This window comes from Phoenix dactylifera, chromosome 4 (genome assembly GCF_051530095.1).
Source record: "Phoenix dactylifera cultivar Ajwa chromosome 4, Ajwa_hap1_PhDact_Kaust_v1.1, whole genome shotgun sequence".
Lineage (NCBI taxonomy): Eukaryota > Viridiplantae > Streptophyta > Magnoliopsida > Arecales > Arecaceae > Phoenix > Phoenix dactylifera.
In genome coordinates this window covers 33,759,534-33,777,500 of record NC_143193.1, presented here as the reverse complement: position 1 = coordinate 33,777,500, position 17,967 = coordinate 33,759,534, and the positions used below count along the sequence as shown (strand labels likewise).

The 17,967-nt window shown below is 49.0% G+C and overlaps 31 non-coding genes and 18 pseudogenes across 31 annotated transcripts; all 49 read left to right on the top strand.

Annotated features, from left to right (window-relative positions):
* Positions 1–124: 124 nt before the first annotated feature.
* LOC149754044 (5S ribosomal RNA) lies at positions 125–243 on the top strand (annotated as a pseudogene).
* A 247-nt stretch (positions 244–490) lies between these two features.
* On the top strand, positions 491–608 carry LOC149754043 (5S ribosomal RNA). The gene has a single exon (XR_016403634.1). It is a non-coding gene; the product is annotated as a 5S ribosomal RNA (ribosomal RNA).
* Positions 609–847: 239 nt separating this feature from the next.
* On the top strand, positions 848–966 carry LOC149754042 (5S ribosomal RNA; annotated as a pseudogene).
* A 247-nt stretch (positions 967–1,213) lies between these two features.
* On the top strand, positions 1,214–1,332 carry LOC149754041 (5S ribosomal RNA). Its single transcript, XR_016407957.1, has one exon. It is a non-coding gene; the product is annotated as a 5S ribosomal RNA (ribosomal RNA).
* Positions 1,333–1,578: 246 nt separating this feature from the next.
* On the top strand, positions 1,579–1,697 carry LOC149754040 (5S ribosomal RNA). Its single transcript, XR_016406236.1, has one exon. It is a non-coding gene; the product is annotated as a 5S ribosomal RNA (ribosomal RNA).
* Positions 1,698–1,944: 247 nt separating this feature from the next.
* LOC149754039 (5S ribosomal RNA) lies at positions 1,945–2,063 on the top strand. Its single transcript, XR_016410832.1, has one exon. It is a non-coding gene; the product is annotated as a 5S ribosomal RNA (ribosomal RNA).
* A 246-nt stretch (positions 2,064–2,309) lies between these two features.
* On the top strand, positions 2,310–2,428 carry LOC149754038 (5S ribosomal RNA; annotated as a pseudogene).
* A 247-nt stretch (positions 2,429–2,675) lies between these two features.
* LOC149754037 (5S ribosomal RNA) lies at positions 2,676–2,793 on the top strand. Its single transcript, XR_016407729.1, has one exon. It is a non-coding gene; the product is annotated as a 5S ribosomal RNA (ribosomal RNA).
* Positions 2,794–3,039: 246 nt separating this feature from the next.
* LOC149754036 (5S ribosomal RNA) lies at positions 3,040–3,158 on the top strand (annotated as a pseudogene).
* Positions 3,159–3,405: 247 nt separating this feature from the next.
* Positions 3,406–3,524, top strand: LOC149754035 (5S ribosomal RNA). Its single transcript, XR_016404059.1, has one exon. It is a non-coding gene; the product is annotated as a 5S ribosomal RNA (ribosomal RNA).
* Positions 3,525–3,771: 247 nt separating this feature from the next.
* On the top strand, positions 3,772–3,889 carry LOC149754034 (5S ribosomal RNA). Its single transcript, XR_016403633.1, has one exon. It is a non-coding gene; the product is annotated as a 5S ribosomal RNA (ribosomal RNA).
* A 246-nt stretch (positions 3,890–4,135) lies between these two features.
* On the top strand, positions 4,136–4,254 carry LOC149754033 (5S ribosomal RNA; annotated as a pseudogene).
* A 247-nt stretch (positions 4,255–4,501) lies between these two features.
* Positions 4,502–4,619, top strand: LOC149754032 (5S ribosomal RNA). The gene has a single exon (XR_016403632.1). It is a non-coding gene; the product is annotated as a 5S ribosomal RNA (ribosomal RNA).
* A 239-nt stretch (positions 4,620–4,858) lies between these two features.
* On the top strand, positions 4,859–4,977 carry LOC149754031 (5S ribosomal RNA; annotated as a pseudogene).
* A 247-nt stretch (positions 4,978–5,224) lies between these two features.
* LOC149754030 (5S ribosomal RNA) lies at positions 5,225–5,343 on the top strand. The gene has a single exon (XR_016407955.1). It is a non-coding gene; the product is annotated as a 5S ribosomal RNA (ribosomal RNA).
* A 246-nt stretch (positions 5,344–5,589) lies between these two features.
* LOC149754029 (5S ribosomal RNA) lies at positions 5,590–5,708 on the top strand. The gene has a single exon (XR_016406235.1). It is a non-coding gene; the product is annotated as a 5S ribosomal RNA (ribosomal RNA).
* Positions 5,709–5,955: 247 nt separating this feature from the next.
* LOC149754028 (5S ribosomal RNA) lies at positions 5,956–6,074 on the top strand. The gene has a single exon (XR_016410819.1). It is a non-coding gene; the product is annotated as a 5S ribosomal RNA (ribosomal RNA).
* Positions 6,075–6,320: 246 nt separating this feature from the next.
* LOC149754027 (5S ribosomal RNA) lies at positions 6,321–6,439 on the top strand (annotated as a pseudogene).
* Positions 6,440–6,686: 247 nt separating this feature from the next.
* On the top strand, positions 6,687–6,804 carry LOC149754026 (5S ribosomal RNA). Its single transcript, XR_016407728.1, has one exon. It is a non-coding gene; the product is annotated as a 5S ribosomal RNA (ribosomal RNA).
* Positions 6,805–7,050: 246 nt separating this feature from the next.
* Positions 7,051–7,169, top strand: LOC149754025 (5S ribosomal RNA; annotated as a pseudogene).
* A 247-nt stretch (positions 7,170–7,416) lies between these two features.
* Positions 7,417–7,535, top strand: LOC149754024 (5S ribosomal RNA). The gene has a single exon (XR_016404058.1). It is a non-coding gene; the product is annotated as a 5S ribosomal RNA (ribosomal RNA).
* A 247-nt stretch (positions 7,536–7,782) lies between these two features.
* LOC149754023 (5S ribosomal RNA) lies at positions 7,783–7,900 on the top strand. Its single transcript, XR_016403631.1, has one exon. It is a non-coding gene; the product is annotated as a 5S ribosomal RNA (ribosomal RNA).
* Positions 7,901–8,146: 246 nt separating this feature from the next.
* On the top strand, positions 8,147–8,265 carry LOC149754022 (5S ribosomal RNA; annotated as a pseudogene).
* A 247-nt stretch (positions 8,266–8,512) lies between these two features.
* On the top strand, positions 8,513–8,630 carry LOC149754021 (5S ribosomal RNA). Its single transcript, XR_016403630.1, has one exon. It is a non-coding gene; the product is annotated as a 5S ribosomal RNA (ribosomal RNA).
* Positions 8,631–8,869: 239 nt separating this feature from the next.
* LOC149754020 (5S ribosomal RNA) lies at positions 8,870–8,988 on the top strand (annotated as a pseudogene).
* Positions 8,989–9,235: 247 nt separating this feature from the next.
* On the top strand, positions 9,236–9,354 carry LOC149754019 (5S ribosomal RNA). The gene has a single exon (XR_016407954.1). It is a non-coding gene; the product is annotated as a 5S ribosomal RNA (ribosomal RNA).
* Positions 9,355–9,600: 246 nt separating this feature from the next.
* LOC149754018 (5S ribosomal RNA) lies at positions 9,601–9,719 on the top strand. Its single transcript, XR_016405619.1, has one exon. It is a non-coding gene; the product is annotated as a 5S ribosomal RNA (ribosomal RNA).
* Positions 9,720–9,966: 247 nt separating this feature from the next.
* On the top strand, positions 9,967–10,085 carry LOC149754017 (5S ribosomal RNA). Its single transcript, XR_016410808.1, has one exon. It is a non-coding gene; the product is annotated as a 5S ribosomal RNA (ribosomal RNA).
* Positions 10,086–10,331: 246 nt separating this feature from the next.
* LOC149754016 (5S ribosomal RNA) lies at positions 10,332–10,450 on the top strand (annotated as a pseudogene).
* A 247-nt stretch (positions 10,451–10,697) lies between these two features.
* On the top strand, positions 10,698–10,815 carry LOC149754015 (5S ribosomal RNA). Its single transcript, XR_016407727.1, has one exon. It is a non-coding gene; the product is annotated as a 5S ribosomal RNA (ribosomal RNA).
* Positions 10,816–11,061: 246 nt separating this feature from the next.
* On the top strand, positions 11,062–11,180 carry LOC149754014 (5S ribosomal RNA; annotated as a pseudogene).
* A 247-nt stretch (positions 11,181–11,427) lies between these two features.
* LOC149754013 (5S ribosomal RNA) lies at positions 11,428–11,545 on the top strand. The gene has a single exon (XR_016405488.1). It is a non-coding gene; the product is annotated as a 5S ribosomal RNA (ribosomal RNA).
* Positions 11,546–11,791: 246 nt separating this feature from the next.
* Positions 11,792–11,910, top strand: LOC149754012 (5S ribosomal RNA; annotated as a pseudogene).
* A 247-nt stretch (positions 11,911–12,157) lies between these two features.
* On the top strand, positions 12,158–12,276 carry LOC149754011 (5S ribosomal RNA). Its single transcript, XR_016407953.1, has one exon. It is a non-coding gene; the product is annotated as a 5S ribosomal RNA (ribosomal RNA).
* Positions 12,277–12,522: 246 nt separating this feature from the next.
* On the top strand, positions 12,523–12,641 carry LOC149754010 (5S ribosomal RNA). Its single transcript, XR_016406234.1, has one exon. It is a non-coding gene; the product is annotated as a 5S ribosomal RNA (ribosomal RNA).
* Positions 12,642–12,888: 247 nt separating this feature from the next.
* Positions 12,889–13,007, top strand: LOC149754009 (5S ribosomal RNA). Its single transcript, XR_016410796.1, has one exon. It is a non-coding gene; the product is annotated as a 5S ribosomal RNA (ribosomal RNA).
* A 246-nt stretch (positions 13,008–13,253) lies between these two features.
* On the top strand, positions 13,254–13,372 carry LOC149754008 (5S ribosomal RNA; annotated as a pseudogene).
* A 247-nt stretch (positions 13,373–13,619) lies between these two features.
* On the top strand, positions 13,620–13,737 carry LOC149754007 (5S ribosomal RNA). Its single transcript, XR_016407726.1, has one exon. It is a non-coding gene; the product is annotated as a 5S ribosomal RNA (ribosomal RNA).
* A 246-nt stretch (positions 13,738–13,983) lies between these two features.
* LOC149754006 (5S ribosomal RNA) lies at positions 13,984–14,102 on the top strand (annotated as a pseudogene).
* A 247-nt stretch (positions 14,103–14,349) lies between these two features.
* Positions 14,350–14,468, top strand: LOC149754005 (5S ribosomal RNA). The gene has a single exon (XR_016404057.1). It is a non-coding gene; the product is annotated as a 5S ribosomal RNA (ribosomal RNA).
* Positions 14,469–14,715: 247 nt separating this feature from the next.
* On the top strand, positions 14,716–14,833 carry LOC149754004 (5S ribosomal RNA). The gene has a single exon (XR_016403628.1). It is a non-coding gene; the product is annotated as a 5S ribosomal RNA (ribosomal RNA).
* A 246-nt stretch (positions 14,834–15,079) lies between these two features.
* LOC149754003 (5S ribosomal RNA) lies at positions 15,080–15,198 on the top strand (annotated as a pseudogene).
* Positions 15,199–15,445: 247 nt separating this feature from the next.
* On the top strand, positions 15,446–15,563 carry LOC149754002 (5S ribosomal RNA). The gene has a single exon (XR_016403627.1). It is a non-coding gene; the product is annotated as a 5S ribosomal RNA (ribosomal RNA).
* Positions 15,564–15,802: 239 nt separating this feature from the next.
* Positions 15,803–15,921, top strand: LOC149754001 (5S ribosomal RNA; annotated as a pseudogene).
* Positions 15,922–16,168: 247 nt separating this feature from the next.
* LOC149754000 (5S ribosomal RNA) lies at positions 16,169–16,287 on the top strand. The gene has a single exon (XR_016407952.1). It is a non-coding gene; the product is annotated as a 5S ribosomal RNA (ribosomal RNA).
* A 246-nt stretch (positions 16,288–16,533) lies between these two features.
* LOC149753999 (5S ribosomal RNA) lies at positions 16,534–16,652 on the top strand. The gene has a single exon (XR_016406233.1). It is a non-coding gene; the product is annotated as a 5S ribosomal RNA (ribosomal RNA).
* Positions 16,653–16,899: 247 nt separating this feature from the next.
* On the top strand, positions 16,900–17,018 carry LOC149753998 (5S ribosomal RNA). Its single transcript, XR_016410785.1, has one exon. It is a non-coding gene; the product is annotated as a 5S ribosomal RNA (ribosomal RNA).
* A 246-nt stretch (positions 17,019–17,264) lies between these two features.
* On the top strand, positions 17,265–17,383 carry LOC149753997 (5S ribosomal RNA; annotated as a pseudogene).
* Positions 17,384–17,630: 247 nt separating this feature from the next.
* Positions 17,631–17,748, top strand: LOC149753996 (5S ribosomal RNA). Its single transcript, XR_016407725.1, has one exon. It is a non-coding gene; the product is annotated as a 5S ribosomal RNA (ribosomal RNA).
* Positions 17,749–17,967: the final 219 nt, after the last annotated feature.

Genomic DNA, 17,967 nt, shown 5'->3' with positions numbered 1-17,967 from the left:
GCCATGCAGCATAGCGGGACCAGCGCGTTGAATCCTACGCCAGAACGGCCCCGCCGGCGCGAATGTCTCGGGCCGTCGAGGTCTGCTGCTTTGTCATAAAAGGAAGTTTCGAAGGGCATATCATGGGTGCGATCATACCAGCACTAATGCACCGGATTCCATCAGAACTCCGCAGTTAAGCATGCTTGGGCGAGAGTAGTACTGGGATGTGTGACCCTCTGGGAAGTCCTCGTGTTGCACCCCTTTAATTTTTTGCCCGCTTTTTTATTTTTTGATAATATTTATTTTTAATTTTTTGGCTTTTGGCTTTTCCACTCCGGATAATTTTTTTCCTCCGAAAATAAACTGAGTTCGGAGACTGGCGGTGCCATGCAGCATAGCGGGACCAGCGCGTTGAATTTTACGCCAGAACGGCCCCGGCGGCGCGAATGTCTCGGGCCGTCGAGACCGGCTGCTTTGTCATAAAAAGGAGTTTCGAAGGGCTTGTCATGGGTGCGATCATACCAGCACTAATGCACCGGATCCCATCAGAACTCCGCAGTTAAGCGTGCTTGGGCGAGAGTAGTACTAGGATGGGTGACCCCTGGGAAGTCCTCGTGTTGCACCCCTTTTATTTTTTGCCCGCTTTTTTATTTTTTGATAATATTTATTTTTAATTTTTCGGCTTTTTCTCTTCGGATAATTTTTTTCTCCGAAAATAAACTGAGTCCGGGGACTGGCGGTGCCATGCAGCATAGCGGGACCAGCGCGTTGAATCCTACGCCAGAACGGCCCCGCCGGCGCGAATGTCTCGGGCCGTCGAGGTCTGCTGCTTTGTCATAAAAGGAAGTTTCGAAGGGCATATCATGGGTGCGATCATACCAGCACTAATGCACCGGATTCCATCAGAACTCCGCAGTTAAGCATGCTTGGGCGAGAGTAGTACTGGGATGTGTGACCCTCTGGGAAGTCCTCGTGTTGCACCCCTTTAATTTTTTGCCCGCTTTTTTATTTTTTGATAATATTTATTTTTAATTTTTTGGCTTTTGGATTTTCCACTCCGGATAATTTTTTTCCTCCGAAAATAAACTGAGTTCGGAGACTGGCGGTGCCATGCAGCATAGCGGGACCAGCGCGTTGAATTTTACGCCAGAACGGCCCCGGCGGCGCGAATGTCTCGGGCCGTCGAGACCGGCTGCTTTGTCATAAAAAGGAGTTTCGAAGGGCTTGTCATGGGTGCGATCATACCAGCACTAATGCGCCGGATCCCATCAGAACTCCGCAGTTAAGCTTGCTTGGGCGAGAGTAGTACTAGGATGGGTGACCCCCCAGGAAGTCCTCGTGTTGCACCCCTTTTATTTTTTGCCCTTTTTTTATTTTTTGATAATATTTATTTTTAATTTTTCAGCTTTTGGCTTTTCCACTTCGAATAATTTTTTTTCCACAAAAATAAATTGAGTCCGGAGACTGGCGGTGCCATGCAGCATAGCGGGACCAGCGCGTTGAATCCTACGCCAGAACGGCCCCGGCGGCGCGAATGTCTCGGGCCGTCGAGACCGGCTGCTTTGTCATAAAAGGGAGTTTCGAAGGGCTTGTCATGGGTGCGATCATACCAGCACTAATGCACCGGATCCCATCAGAACTCTGCAGTTAAGCGTGCTTGGGCGAGAGTAGCACTAGGATGGGTGACCACCTGGGAAGTCCTCGTGTTGCACCCCTTTTATTTTTTGCCCCTTTTTTTATTTTTTGATAATATTTATTTTTAATTTTTCGGCTTTTGGCTTTTCCGCTTCGGATAATTTTTTTTCTCCGAAAATAAACTGAGTCCGAAGACTGGCGGTGCCATGCAGCATAGCGGGACCAGCGCGTTGAATCCTACGCCAGAACGGCCCCGGCGGTGCGAATGTCTCGGGCCGTCGAGACCTGCTGCTTTGTCATAAAAGGGAGTTTCGAAGGGCTTGTCATGGGTGCGATCATACCAGCACTAATGCACCGGATCCCATCAGAACTCCGCAGTTAAGCGTGCTTGGGCGAGAGTAGTACTAGGATGGGTGACCCCCTGGGAAGTCCTCGTGTTGCACCCCTTTTATTTTTTGCCCGCTTTTTTATTTTTTGATAAAATTTATTTTTAATTTTTCGGCTTTTGGCCTTTCCTCTTGGGATAATTTTTTCCCCCGAAAATAAACTGAGTCCGGAGACTGGCGATGCCATGCTGCATAGCGGGACCAGCGCGTTGAATCGTACGCCAGAACGGCCCCGCCGGCGCGAATGTCTCGGGCCGTCGAGGTCTGCTGCTTCGTCATAAAAGGAAGTTTCGAAGGGCATATCATGGGTGCGATCATACCAGCCCTAATGCACCGGATTCCATCAGAACTCTGCAGTTAAGCATGCTTGGGCGAGAGTAGTACTAGGATGGGTGACCCTCTGGGAAGTCCTCGTGTTGCACCCCTTTAATTTTTTGCCCGCTTTTTTATTTTTTGATAATATTTATTTTTAATTTTTCGGCTTTTGGCTTTTCCACTCCGGATAATTTTTTTCCTCCGAAAATAAACCGAGTTCGGAGACTGGCTGTGCCATGCAGCATAGCGGGACCAGCGCGTTGAATTTTACGCCAGAACGGCCCCGGCGGCGCGAATGTCTCGGGCCGTCGAGACCGGCTGCTTTGTCATAAAAAGGAGTTTCGAAGGGCTTGTCATGGGTGCGATCATACCAGCGCTGATGCGCCGGATCCCATCAGAACTCCGCAGTTAAGCGTGCTTGGGCGAGAGTAGTACTAGGATGGGTGACCCCCAGGAAGTCCTCGTGTTGCACCCCTTTTATTTTTTGCCCTTTTTTTATTTTTTGATAATATTTATTTTTAATTTTTCAGCTTTTGGCTTTTCCACTTCGGATAATTTTTTTTCCACAAAAATAAACTGAGTCCGGAGACTGGCGGTGCCATGCAGCATAGCGGGACCAGCGCGTTGAATCCTACGCCAGAACGGCCCCGCCGGCGCGAATGTCTCGGGCCGTCGAGGTCTGCTGCTTTGTCATAAAAGGAAGTTTCGAAGGGCATATCATGGGTGCGATCATACCAGCACTAATGCACCGGATTCCATCAGAACTCCGCAGTTAAGCATGCTTGGGCGAGAGTAGTACTGGGATGTGTGACCCTCTGGGAAGTCCTCGTGTTGCACCCCTTTAATTTTTTGCCCGCTTTTTTATTTTTTGATAATATTTATTTTTAATTTTTTGGCTTTTGGCTTTTCCACTCCGGATAATTTTTTTCCTCCGAAAATAAACTGAGTCCGGAGACTGGCGGTGCCATGCAGCATAGCGGGACCAGCGCGTTGAATCCTACGCCAGAACGGCCCCGGCGGCGCGAATGTCTCGGGCCGTCGAGACCGGCTGCTTTGTCATAAAAGGGAGTTTCGAAGGGCTTGTCATGGGTGCGATCATACCAGCACTAATGCACCGGATCCCATCAGAACTCCGCAGTTAAGCGTGCTTGGGCGAGAGTAGCACTAGGATGGGTGACCACCTGGGAAGTCCTCGTGTTGCACCCCTTTTATTTTTTGCCCCTTTTTTTATTTTTTGATAATATTTATTTTTAATTTTTCGGCTTTTGGCTTTTCCGCTTCGGATAATTTTTTTTCTCCGAAAATAAACTGAGTCCGAAGACTGGCGGTGCCATGCAGCATAGCGGGACCAGCGCGTTGAATCCTACGCCAGAACGGCCCCGGCGGTGCGAATGTCTCGGGCCGTCGAGATCTGCTGCTTTGTCATAAAAGGGAGTTTCGAAGGGCTTGTCATGGGTGCGATCATACCAGCACTAATGCACCGGATCCCATCAGAACTCCGCAGTTAAGCGTGCTTGGGCGAGAGTAGTACTAGGATGGGTGACCCCTGGGAAGTCCTCGTGTTGCACCCCTTTTATTTTTTGCCCGCTTTTTTATTTTTTGATAATATTTATTTTTAATTTTTCGGCTTTCGGCTTTTTCTCTTCGGATAATTTTTTTCTCCGAAAATAAACTGAGTCCGGGGACTGGCGGTGCCATGCAGCATAGCGGGACCAGCGCGTTGAATCCTACGCCAGAACGGCCCCGCCGGCGCGAATGTCTCGGGCCGTCGAGGTCTGCTGCTTTGTCATAAAAGGAAGTTTCGAAGGGCATATCATGGGTGCGATCATACCCGCACTAATGCACCGGATTCCATCAGAACTCCGCAGTTAAGCATGCTTGGGCGAGAGTAGTACTGGGATGTGTGACCCTCTGGGAAGTCCTCGTGTTGCACCCCTTTAATTTTTTGCCCGCTTTTTTATTTTTTGATAATATTTATTTTTAATTTTTTGGCTTTTGGCTTTTCCACTCCGGATAATTTTTTTCCTCCGAAAATAAACTGAGTTCGGAGACTGGCGGTGCCATGCAGCATAGCGGGACCAGCGCGTTGAATTTTACGCCAGAACGGCCCCGGCGGCGCGAATGTCTCGGGCCGTCGAGACCGGCTGCTTTGTCATAAAAAGGAGTTTCGAAGGGCTTGTCATGGGTGCGATCATACCAGCACTAATGCACCGGATCCCATCAGAACTCCGCAGTTAAGCGTGCTTGGGCGAGAGTAGTACTAGGATGGGTGACCCCTGGGAAGTCCTCGTGTTGCACCCCTTTTATTTTTTGCCCGCTTTTTTATTTTTTGATAATATTTATTTTTAATTTTTCGGCTTTTTCTCTTCGGATAATTTTTTTCTCCGAAAATAAACTGAGTCCGGGGACTGGCGGTGCCATGCAGCATAGCGGGACCAGCGCGTTGAATCCTACGCCAGAACGGCCCCGCCGGCGCGAATGTCTCGGGCCGTCGAGGTCTGCTGCTTTGTCATAAAAGGAAGTTTCGAAGGGCATATCATGGGTGCGATCATACCAGCACTAATGCACCGGATTCCATCAGAACTCCGCAGTTAAGCATGCTTGGGCGAGAGTAGTACTGGGATGTGTGACCCTCTGGGAAGTCCTCGTGTTGCACCCCTTTAATTTTTTGCCCGCTTTTTTATTTTTTGATAATATTTATTTTTAATTTTTTGGCTTTTGGATTTTCCACTCCGGATAATTTTTTTCCTCCGAAAATAAACTGAGTTCGGAGACTGGCGGTGCCATGCAGCATAGCGGGACCAGCGCGTTGAATTTTACGCCAGAACGGCCCCGGCGGCGCGAATGTCTCGGGCCGTCGAGACCGGCTGCTTTGTCATAAAAAGGAGTTTCGAAGGGCTTGTCATGGGTGCGATCATACCAGCACTAATGCGCCGGATCCCATCAGAACTCCGCAGTTAAGCTTGCTTGGGCGAGAGTAGTACTAGGATGGGTGACCCCCCAGGAAGTCCTCGTGTTGCACCCCTTTTATTTTTTGCCCTTTTTTTATTTTTTGATAATATTTATTTTTAATTTTTCAGCTTTTGGCTTTTCCACTTCGAATAATTTTTTTTCCACAAAAATAAATTGAGTCCGGAGACTGGCGGTGCCATGCAGCATAGCGGGACCAGCGCGTTGAATCCTACGCCAGAACGGCCCCGGCGGCGCGAATGTCTCGGGCCGTCGAGACCGGCTGCTTTGTCATAAAAGGGAGTTTCGAAGGGCTTGTCATGGGTGCGATCATACCAGCACTAATGCACCGGATCCCATCAGAACTCTGCAGTTAAGCGTGCTTGGGCGAGAGTAGCACTAGGATGGGTGACCACCTGGGAAGTCCTCGTGTTGCACCCCTTTTATTTTTTGCCCCTTTTTTTATTTTTTGATAATATTTATTTTTAATTTTTCGGCTTTTGGCTTTTCCGCTTCGGATAATTTTTTTTCTCCGAAAATAAACTGAGTCCGAAGACTGGCGGTGCCATGCAGCATAGCGGGACCAGCGCGTTGAATCCTACGCCAGAACGGCCCCGGCGGTGCGAATGTCTCGGGCCGTCGAGACCTGCTGCTTTGTCATAAAAGGGAGTTTCGAAGGGCTTGTCATGGGTGCGATCATACCAGCACTAATGCACCGGATCCCATCAGAACTCCGCAGTTAAGCGTGCTTGGGCGAGAGTAGTACTAGGATGGGTGACCCCCTGGGAAGTCCTCGTGTTGCACCCCTTTTATTTTTTGCCCGCTTTTTTATTTTTTGATAAAATTTATTTTTAATTTTTCGGCTTTTGGCCTTTCCTCTTGGGATAATTTTTTCCCCCGAAAATAAACTGAGTCCGGAGACTGGCGATGCCATGCTGCATAGCGGGACCAGCGCGTTGAATCCTACGCCAGAACGGCCCCGCCGGCGCGAATGTCTCGGGCCGTCGAGGTCTGCTGCTTCGTCATAAAAGGAAGTTTCGAAGGGCATATCATGGGTGCGATCATACCAGCCCTAATGCACCGGATTCCATCAGAACTCTGCAGTTAAGCATGCTTGGGCGAGAGTAGTACTAGGATGGGTGACCCTCTGGGAAGTCCTCGTGTTGCACCCCTTTAATTTTTTGCCCGCTTTTTTATTTTTTGATAATATTTATTTTTAATTTTTCGGCTTTTGGCTTTTCCACTCCGGATAATTTTTTTCCTCCGAAAATAAACCGAGTTCGGAGACTGGCTGTGCCATGCAGCATAGCGGGACCAGCGCGTTGAATTTTACGCCAGAACGGCCCCGGCGGCGCGAATGTCTCGGGCCGTCGAGACCGGCTGCTTTGTCATAAAAAGGAGTTTCGAAGGGCTTGTCATGGGTGCGATCATACCAGCGCTGATGCGCCGGATCCCATCAGAACTCCGCAGTTAAGCGTGCTTGGGCGAGAGTAGTACTAGGATGGGTGACCCCCAGGAAGTCCTCGTGTTGCACCCCTTTTATTTTTTGCCCTTTTTTTATTTTTTGATAATATTTATTTTTAATTTTTCAGCTTTTGGCTTTTCCACTTCGGATAATTTTTTTTCCACAAAAATAAACTGAGTCCGGAGACTGGCGGTGCCATGCAGCATAGCGGGACCAGCGCGTTGAATCCTACGCCAGAACGGCCCCGCCGGCGCGAATGTCTCGGGCCGTCGAGGTCTGCTGCTTTGTCATAAAAGGAAGTTTCGAAGGGCATATCATGGGTGCGATCATACCAGCACTAATGCACCGGATTCCATCAGAACTCCGCAGTTAAGCATGCTTGGGCGAGAGTAGTACTGGGATGTGTGACCCTCTGGGAAGTCCTCGTGTTGCACCCCTTTAATTTTTTGCCCGCTTTTTTATTTTTTGATAATATTTATTTTTAATTTTTTGGCTTTTGGCTTTTCCACTCCGGATAATTTTTTTCCTCCGAAAATAAACTGAGTCCGGAGACTGGCGGTGCCATGCAGCATAGCGGGACCAGCGCGTTGAATCCTACGCCAGAACGGCCCCGGCGGCGCGAATGTCTCGGGCCGTCGAGACCGGCTGCTTTGTCATAAAAGGGAGTTTCGAAGGGCTTGTCATGGGTGCGATCATACCAGCACTAATGCACCGGATCCCATCAGAACTCCGCAGTTAAGCGTGCTTGGGCGAGAGTAGCACTAGGATGGGTGACCACCTGGGAAGTCCTCGTGTTGCACCCCTTTTATTTTTTGCCCCTTTTTTTATTTTTTGATAATATTTATTTTTAATTTTTCGGCTTTTGGCTTTTCCGCTTCGGATAATTTTTTTTCTCCGAAAATAAACTGAGTCCGAAGACTGGCGGTGCCATGCAGCATAGCGGGACCAGCGCGTTGAATCCTACGCCAGAACGGCCCCGGCGGTGCGAATGTCTCGGGCCGTCGAGATCTGCTGCTTTGTCATAAAAGGGAGTTTCGAAGGGCTTGTCATGGGTGCGATCATACCAGCACTAATGCACCGGATCCCATCAGAACTCCGCAGTTAAGCGTGCTTGGGCGAGAGTAGTACTAGGATGGGTGACCCCTGGGAAGTCCTCGTGTTGCACCCCTTTTATTTTTTGCCCGCTTTTTTATTTTTTGATAATATTTATTTTTAATTTTTCGGCTTTCGGCTTTTTCTCTTCGGATAATTTTTTTCTCCGAAAATAAACTGAGTCCGGGGACTGGCGGTGCCATGCAGCATAGCGGGACCAGCGCGTTGAATCCTACGCCAGAACGGCCCCGCCGGCGCGAATGTCTCGGGCCGTCGAGGTCTGCTGCTTTGTCATAAAAGGAAGTTTCGAAGGGCATATCATGGGTGCGATCATACCAGCACTAATGCACCGGATTCCATCAGAACTCCGCAGTTAAGCATGCTTGGGCGAGAGTAGTACTGGGATGTGTGACCCTCTGGGAAGTCCTCGTGTTGCACCCCTTTAATTTTTTGCCCGCTTTTTTATTTTTTGATAATATTTATTTTTAATTTTTTGGCTTTTGGCTTTTCCACTCCGGATAATTTTTTTCCTCCGAAAATAAACTGAGTTCGGAGACTGGCGGTGCCATGCAGCATAGCGGGACCAGCGCGTTGAATTTTACGCCAGAACGGCCCCGGCGGCGCGAATGTCTCGGGCCGTCGAGACCGGCTGCTTTGTCATAAAAAGGAGTTTCGAAGGGCTTGTCATGGGTGCGATCATACCAGCACTAATGCACCGGATCCCATCAGAACTCCGCAGTTAAGCGTGCTTGGGCGAGAGTAGTACTAGGATGGGTGACCCCTGGGAAGTCCTCGTGTTGCACCCCTTTTATTTTTTGCCCGCTTTTTTATTTTTTGATAATATTTATTTTTAATTTTTCGGCTTTTTCTCTTCGGATAATTTTTTTCTCCGAAAATAAACTGAGTCCGGGGACTGGCGGTGCCATGCAGCATAGCGGGACCAGCGCGTTGAATCCTACGCCAGAACGGCCCCGCCGGCGCGAATGTCTCGGGCCGTCGAGGTCTGCTGCTTTGTCATAAAAGGAAGTTTCGAAGGGCATATCATGGGTGCGATCATACCAGCACTAATGCACCGGATTCCATCAGAACTCCGCAGTTAAGCATGCTTGGGCGAGAGTAGTACTGGGATGTGTGACCCTCTGGGAAGTCCTCGTGTTGCACCCCTTTAATTTTTTGCCCGCTTTTTTATTTTTTGATAATATTTATTTTTAATTTTTTGGCTTTTGGATTTTCCACTCCGGATAATTTTTTTCCTCCGAAAATAAACTGAGTTCGGAGACTGGCGGTGCCATGCAGCATAGCGGGACCAGCGCGTTGAATTTTACGCCAGAACGGCCCCGGCGGCGCGAATGTCTCGGGCCGTCGAGACCGGCTGCTTTGTCATAAAAAGGAGTTTCGAAGGGCTTGTCATGGGTGCGATCATACCAGCACTAATGCGCCGGATCCCATCAGAACTCCGCAGTTAAGCTTGCTTGGGCGAGAGTAGTACTAGGATGGGTGACCCCCCAGGAAGTCCTCGTGTTGCACCCCTTTTATTTTTTGCCCTTTTTTTATTTTTTGATAATATTTATTTTTAATTTTTCAGCTTTTGGCTTTTCCACTTCGAATAATTTTTTTTCCACAAAAATAAATTGAGTCCGGAGACTGGCGGTGCCATGCAGCATAGCGGGACCAGCGCGTTGAATCCTACGCCAGAACGGCCCCGGCGGCGCGAATGTCTCGGGCCGTCGAGACCGGCTGCTTTGTCATAAAAGGGAGTTTCGAAGGGCTTGTCATGGGTGCGATCATACCAGCACTAATACACCGGATCCCATCAGAACTCTGCAGTTAAGCGTGCTTGGGCGAGAGTAGCACTAGGATGGGTGACCACCTGGGAAGTCCTCGTGTTGCACCCCTTTTATTTTTTGCCCCTTTTTTTATTTTTTGATAATATTTATTTTTAATTTTTCGGCTTTTGGCTTTTCCGCTTCGGATAATTTTTTTTCTCCGAAAATAAACTGAGTCCGAAGACTGGCGGTGCCATGCAGCATAGCGGGACCAGCGCGTTGAATCCTACGCCAGAACGGCCCCGGCGGTGCGAATGTCTCGGGCCGTCGAGACCTGCTGCTTTGTCATAAAAGGGAGTTTCGAAGGGCTTGTCATGGGTGCGATCATACCAGCACTAATGCACCGGATCCCATCAGAACTCCGCAGTTAAGCGTGCTTGGGCGAGAGTAGTACTAGGATGGGTGACCCCCTGGGAAGTCCTCGTGTTGCACCCCTTTTATTTTTTGCCCGCTTTTTTATTTTTTGATAAAATTTATTTTTAATTTTTCGGCTTTTGGCCTTTCCTCTTGGGATAATTTTTTCCCCCGAAAATAAACTGAGTCCGGAGACTGGCGATGCCATGCTGCATAGCGGGACCAGCGCGTTGAATCCTACGCCAGAACGGCCCCGCCGGCGCGAATGTCTCGGGCCGTCGAGGTCTGCTGCTTCGTCATAAAAGGAAGTTTCGAAGGGCATATCATGGGTGCGATCATACCAGCCCTAATGCACCGGATTCCATCAGAACTCTGCAGTTAAGCATGCTTGGGCGAGAGTAGTACTAGGATGGGTGACCCTCTGGGAAGTCCTCGTGTTGCACCCCTTTAATTTTTTGCCCGCTTTTTTATTTTTTGATAATATTTATTTTTAATTTTTCGGCTTTTGGCTTTTCCACTCCGGATAATTTTTTTCCTCCGAAAATAAACCGAGTTCGGAGACTGGCTGTGCCATGCAGCATAGCGGGACCAGCGCGTTGAATTTTACGCCAGAACGGCCCCGGCGGCGCGAATGTCTCGGGCCGTCGAGACCGGCTGCTTTGTCATAAAAAGGAGTTTCGAAGGGCTTGTCATGGGTGCGATCATACCAGCGCTGATGCGCCGGATCCCATCAGAACTCCGCAGTTAAGCGTGCTTGGGCGAGAGTAGTACTAGGATGGGTGACCCCCAGGAAGTCCTCGTGTTGCACCCCTTTTATTTTTTGCCCTTTTTTTATTTTTTGATAATATTTATTTTTAATTTTTCAGCTTTTGGCTTTTCCACTTCGGATAATTTTTTTTCCACAAAAATAAACTGAGTCCGGAGACTGGCGGTGCCATGCAGCATAGCGGGACCAGCGCGTTGAATCCTACGCCAGAACGGCCCCGCCGGCGCGAATGTCTCGGGCCGTCGAGGTCTGCTGCTTTGTCATAAAAGGAAGTTTCGAAGGGCATATCATGGGTGCGATCATACCAGCACTAATGCACCGGATTCCATCAGAACTCCGCAGTTAAGCATGCTTGGGCGAGAGTAGTACTGGGATGTGTGACCCTCTGGGAAGTCCTCGTGTTGCACCCCTTTAATTTTTTGCCCGCTTTTTTATTTTTTGATAATATTTATTTTTAATTTTTTGGCTTTTGGCTTTTCCACTCCGGATAATTTTTTTCCTCCGAAAATAAACTGAGTTCGGAGACTGGCGGTGCCATGCAGCATAGCGGGACCAGCGCGTTGAATTTTACGCCAGAACGGCCCCGGCGGCGCGAATGTCTCGGGCCGTCGAGACCGGCTGCTTTGTCATAAAAAGGAGTTTCGAAGGGCTTGTCATGGGTGCGATCATGCCAGCACTAATGCACCGGATCCCATCAGAACTCCGCAGTTAAGCGTGCTTGGGCGAGAGTAGTACTAGGATGGGTGACCCCTGGGAAGTCCTCGTGTTGCACCCCTTTTATTTTTTGCCCGCTTTTTTATTTTTTGATAATATTTATTTTTAATTTTTCGGCTTTCGGCTTTTTCTCTTCGGATAATTTTTTTCTCCGAAAATAAACTGAGTCCGGGGACTGGCGGTGCCATGCAGCATAGCGGGACCAGCGCGTTGAATCCTACGCCAGAACGGCCCCGCCGGCGCGAATGTCTCGGGCCGTCGAGGTCTGCTGCTTTGTCATAAAAGGAAGTTTCGAAGGGCATATCATGGGTGCGATCATACCAGCACTAATGCACCGGATTCCATCAGAACTCCGCAGTTAAGCATGCTTGGGCGAGAGTAGTACTGGGATGTGTGACCCTCTGGGAAGTCCTCGTGTTGCACCCCTTTAATTTTTTGCCCGCTTTTTTATTTTTTGATAATATTTATTTTTAATTTTTTGGCTTTTGGATTTTCCACTCCGGATAATTTTTTTCCTCCGAAAATAAACTGAGTTCGGAGACTGGCGGTGCCATGCAGCATAGCGGGACCAGCGCGTTGAATTTTACGCCAGAACGGCCCCGGCGGCGCGAATGTCTCGGGCCGTCGAGATCGGCTGCTTTGTCATAAAAAGGAGTTTCGAAGGGCTTGTCATGGGTGCGATCATACCAGCACTAATGCGCCGGATCCCATCAGAACTCCGCAGTTAAGCTTGCTTGGGCGAGAGTAGTACTAGGATGGGTGACCCCCCAGGAAGTCCTCGTGTTGCACCCCTTTTATTTTTTGCCCTTTTTTTATTTTTTGATAATATTTATTTTTAATTTTTCAGCTTTTGGCTTTTCCACTTCGAATAATTTTTTTTCCACAAAAATAAATTGAGTCCGGAGACTGGCGGTGCCATGCAGCATAGCGGGACCAGCGCGTTGAATCCTACGCCAGAACGGCCCCGGCGGCGCGAATGTCTCGGGCCGTCGAGACCGGCTGCTTTGTCATAAAAGGGAGTTTCGAAGGGCTTGTCATGGGTGCGATCATACCAGCACTAATGCACCGGATCCCATCAGAACTCTGCAGTTAAGCGTGCTTGGGCGAGAGTAGCACTAGGATGGGTGACCACCTGGGAAGTCCTCGTGTTGCACCCCTTTTATTTTTTGCCCCTTTTTTTATTTTTTGATAATATTTATTTTTAATTTTTCGGCTTTTGGCTTTTCCGCTTCGGATAATTTTTTTTCTCCGAAAATAAACTGAGTCCGAAGACTGGCGGTGCCATGCAGCATAGCGGGACCAGCGCGTTGAATCCTACGCCAGAACGGCCCCGGCGGTGCGAATGTCTCGGGCCGTCGAGACCTGCTGCTTTGTCATAAAAGGGAGTTTCGAAGGGCTTGTCATGGGTGCGATCATACCAGCACTAATGCACCGGATCCCATCAGAACTCCGCAGTTAAGCGTGCTTGGGCGAGAGTAGTACTAGGATGGGTGACCCCCTGGGAAGTCCTCGTGTTGCACCCCTTTTATTTTTTGCCTGCTTTTTTATTTTTTGATAAAATTTATTTTTAATTTTTCGGCTTTTGGCCTTTCCTCTTGGGATAATTTTTTCCCCCGAAAATAAACTGAGTCCGGAGACTGGCGATGCCATGCTGCATAGCGGGACCAGCGCGTTGAATCCTACGCCAGAACGGCCCCGCCGGCGCGAATGTCTCGGGCCGTCGAGGTCTGCTGCTTCGTCATAAAAGGAAGTTTCGAAGGGCATATCATGGGTGCGATCATACCAGCCCTAATGCACCGGATTCCATCAGAACTCTGCAGTTAAGCATGCTTGGGCGAGAGTAGTACTAGGATGGGTGACCCTCTGGGAAGTCCTCGTGTTGCACCCCTTTAATTTTTTGCCCGCTTTTTTATTTTTTGATAATATTTATTTTTAATTTTTCGGCTTTTGGCTTTTCCACTCCGGATAATTTTTTTCCTCCGAAAATAAACCGAGTTCGGAGACTGGCTGTGCCATGCAGCATAGCGGGACCAGCGCGTTGAATTTTACGCCAGAACGGCCCCGGCGGCGCGAATGTCTCGGGCCGTCGAGACCGGCTGCTTTGTCATAAAAAGGAGTTTCGAAGGGCTTGTCATGGGTGCGATCATACCAGCGCTGATGCGCCGGATCCCATCAGAACTCCGCAGTTAAGCGTGCTTGGGCGAGAGTAGTACTAGGATGGGTGACCCCCAGGAAGTCCTCGTGTTGCACCCCTTTTATTTTTTGCCCTTTTTTTATTTTTTGATAATATTTATTTTTAATTTTTCAGCTTTTGGCTTTTCCACTTCGGATAATTTTTTTTCCACAAAAATAAACTGAGTCCGGAGACTGGCGGTGCCATGCAGCATAGCGGGACCAGCGCGTTGAATCCTACGCCAGAACGGCCCCGCCGGCGCGAATGTCTCGGGCCGTCGAGGTCTGCTGCTTTGTCATAAAAGGAAGTTTCGAAGGGCATATCATGGGTGCGATCATACCAGCACTAATGCACCGGATTCCATCAGAACTCCGCAGTTAAGCATGCTTGGGCGAGAGTAGTACTGGGATGTGTGACCCTCTGGGAAGTCCTCGTGTTGCACCCCTTTAATTTTTTGCCCGCTTTTTTATTTTTTGATAATATTTATTTTTAATTTTTTGGCTTTTGGCTTTTCCACTCCGGATAATTTTTTTCCTCCGAAAATAAACTGAGTCCGGAGACTGGCGGTGCCATGCAGCATAGCGGGACCAGCGCGTTGAATCCTACGCCAGAACGGCCCCGGCGGCGCGAATGTCTCGGGCCGTCGAGACCGGCTGCTTTGTCATAAAAGGGAGTTTCGAAGGGCTTGTCATGGGTGCGATCATACCAGCACTAATGCACCGGATCCCATCAGAACTCCGCAGTTAAGCGTGCTTGGGCGAGAGTAGCACTAGGATGGGTGACCACCTGGGAAGTCCTCGTGTTGCACCCCTTTTATTTTTTGCCCCTTTTTTTATTTTTTGATAATATTTATTTTTAATTTTTCGGCTTTTGGCTTTTCCGCTTCGGATAATTTTTTTTCTCCGAAAATAAACTGAGTCCGAAGACTGGCGGTGCCATGCAGCATAGCGGGACCAGCGCGTTGAATCCTACGCCAGAACGGCCCCGGCGGTGCGAATGTCTCGGGCCGTCGAGATCTGCTGCTTTGTCATAAAAGGGAGTTTCGAAGGGCTTGTCATGGGTGCGATCATACCAGCACTAATGCACCGGATCCCATCAGAACTCCGCAGTTAAGCGTGCTTGGGCGAGAGTAGTACTAGGATGGGTGACCCCTGGGAAGTCCTCGTGTTGCACCCCTTTTATTTTTTGCCCGCTTTTTTATTTTTTGATAATATTTATTTTTAATTTTTCGGCTTTCGGCTTTTTCTCTTCGGATAATTTTTTTCTCCGAAAATAAACTGAGTCCGGGGACTGGCGGTGCCATGCAGCATAGCGGGACCAGCGCGTTGAATCCTACGCCAGAACGGCCCCGCCGGCGCGAATGTCTCGGGCCGTCGAGGTCTGCTGCTTTGTCATAAAAGGAAGTTTCGAAGGGCATATCATGGGTGCGATCATACCAGCACTAATGCACCGGATTCCATCAGAACTCCGCAGTTAAGCATGCTTGGGCGAGAGTAGTACTGGGATGTGTGACCCTCTGGGAAGTCCTCGTGTTGCACCCCTTTAATTTTTTGCCCGCTTTTTTATTTTTTGATAATATTTATTTTTAATTTTTTGGCTTTTGGCTTTTCCACTCCGGATAATTTTTTTCCTCCGAAAATAAACTGAGTTCGGAGACTGGCGGTGCCATGCAGCATAGCGGGACCAGCGCGTTGAATTTTACGCCAGAACGGCCCCGGCGGCGCGAATGTCTCGGGCCGTCGAGACCGGCTGCTTTGTCATAAAAAGGAGTTTCGAAGGGCTTGTCATGGGTGCGATCATACCAGCACTAATGCACCGGATCCCATCAGAACTCCGCAGTTAAGCGTGCTTGGGCGAGAGTAGTACTAGGATGGGTGACCCCTGGGAAGTCCTCGTGTTGCACCCCTTTTATTTTTTGCCCGCTTTTTTATTTTTTGATAATATTTATTTTTAATTTTTCGGCTTTTTCTCTTCGGATAATTTTTTTCTCCGAAAATAAACTGAGTCCGGGGACTGGCGGTGCCAAGCAGCATAGCGGGACCAGCGCGTTGAATCCTACGCCAGAACGGCCCCGCCGGCGCGAATGTCTCGGGCCGTCGAGGTCTGCTGCTTTGTCATAAAAGGAAGTTTCGAAGGGCATATCATGGGTGCGATCATACCAGCACTAATGCACCGGATTCCATCAGAACTCCGCAGTTAAGCATGCTTGGGCGAGAGTAGTACTGGGATGTGTGACCCTCTGGGAAGTCCTCGTGTTGCACCCCTTTAATTTTTTGCCCGCTTTTTTATTTTTTGATAATATTTATTTTTAATTTTTTGGCTTTTGGATTTTCCACTCCGGATAATTTTTTTCCTCCGAAAATAAACTGAGTTCGGAGACTGGCGGTGCCATGCAGCATAGCGGGACCAGCGCGTTGAATTTTACGCCAGAACGGCCCCGGCGGCGCGAATGTCTCGGGCCGTCGAGACCGGCTGCTTTGTCATAAAAAGGAGTTTCGAAGGGCTTGTCATGGGTGCGATCATACCAGCACTAATGCGCCGGATCCCATCAGAACTCCGCAGTTAAGCTTGCTTGGGCGAGAGTAGTACTAGGATGGGTGACCCCCCAGGAAGTCCTCGTGTTGCACCCCTTTTATTTTTTGCCCTTTTTTTATTTTTTGATAATATTTATTTTTAATTTTTCAGCTTTTGGCTTTTCCACTTCGAATAATTTTTTTTCCACAAAAATAAATTGAGTCCGGAGACTGGCGGTGCCATGCAGCATAGCGGGACCAGCGCGTTGAATCCTACGCCAGAACGGCCCCGGCGGCGCGAATGTCTCGGGCCGTCGAGACCGGCTGCTTTGTCATAAAAGGGAGTTTCGAAGGGCTTGTCATGGGTGCGATCATACCAGCACTAATGCACCGGATCCCATCAGAACTCTGCAGTTAAGCGTGCTTGGGCGAGAGTAGCACTAGGATGGGTGACCACCTGGGAAGTCCTCGTGTTGCACCCCTTTTATTTTTTGCCCCTTTTTTTATTTTTTGATAATATTTATTTTTAATTTTTCGGCTTTTGGCTTTTCCGCTTCGGATAATTTTTTTTCTCCGAAAATAAACTGAGTCCGAAGACTGGCGGTGCCATGCAGCATAGCGGGACCAGCGCGTTGAATCCTACGCCAGAACGGCCCCGGCGGTGCGAATGTCTCGGGCCGTCGAGACCTGCTGCTTTGTCATAAAAGGGAGTTTCGAAGGGCTTGTCATGGGTGCGATCATACCAGCACTAATGCACCGGATCCCATCAGAACTCCGCAGTTAAGCGTGCTTGGGCGAGAGTAGTACTAGGATGGGTGACCCCCTGGGAAGTCCTCGTGTTGCACCCCTTTTATTTTTTGCCCGCTTTTTTATTTTTTGATAAAATTTATTTTTAATTTTTCGGCTTTTGGCCTTTCCTCTTGGGATAATTTTTTCCCCCGAAAATAAACTGAGTCCGGAGACTGGCGATGCCATGCTGCATAGCGGGACCAGCGCGTTGAATCCTACGCCAGAACGGCCCCGCCGGCGCGAATGTCTCGGGCCGTCGAGGTCTGCTGCTTCGTCATAAAAGGAAGTTTCGAAGGGCATATCATGGGTGCGATCATACCAGCCCTAATGCACCGGATTCCATCAGAACTCTGCAGTTAAGCATGCTTGGGCGAGAGTAGTACTAGGATGGGTGACCCTCTGGGAAGTCCTCGTGTTGCACCCCTTTAATTTTTTGCCCGCTTTTTTATTTTTTGATAATATTTATTTTTAATTTTTCGGCTTTTGGCTTTTCCACTCCGGATAATTTTTTTCCTCCGAAAATAAACCGAGTTCGGAGACTGGCTGTGCCATGCAGCATAGCGGGACCAGCGCGTTGAATTTTACGCCAGAACGGCCCCGGCGGCGCGAATGTCTCGGGCCGTCGAGACCGGCTGCTTTGTCATAAAAAGGAGTTTCGAAGGGCTTGTCATGGGTGCGATCATACCAGCGCTGATGCGCCGGATCCCATCAGAACTCCGCAGTTAAGCGTGCTTGGGCGAGAGTAGTACTAGGATGGGTGACCCCCAGGAAGTCCTCGTGTTGCACCCCTTTTATTTTTTGCCCTTTTTTTATTTTTTGATAATATTTATTTTTAATTTTTCAGCTTTTGGCTTTTCCACTTCGGATAATTTTTTTTCCACAAAAATAAACTGAGTCCGGAGACTGGCGGTGCCATGCAGCATAGCGGGACCAGCGCGTTGAATCCTACGCCAGAACGGCCCCGCCGGCGCGAATGTCTCGGGCCGTCGAGGTCTGCTGCTTTGTCAT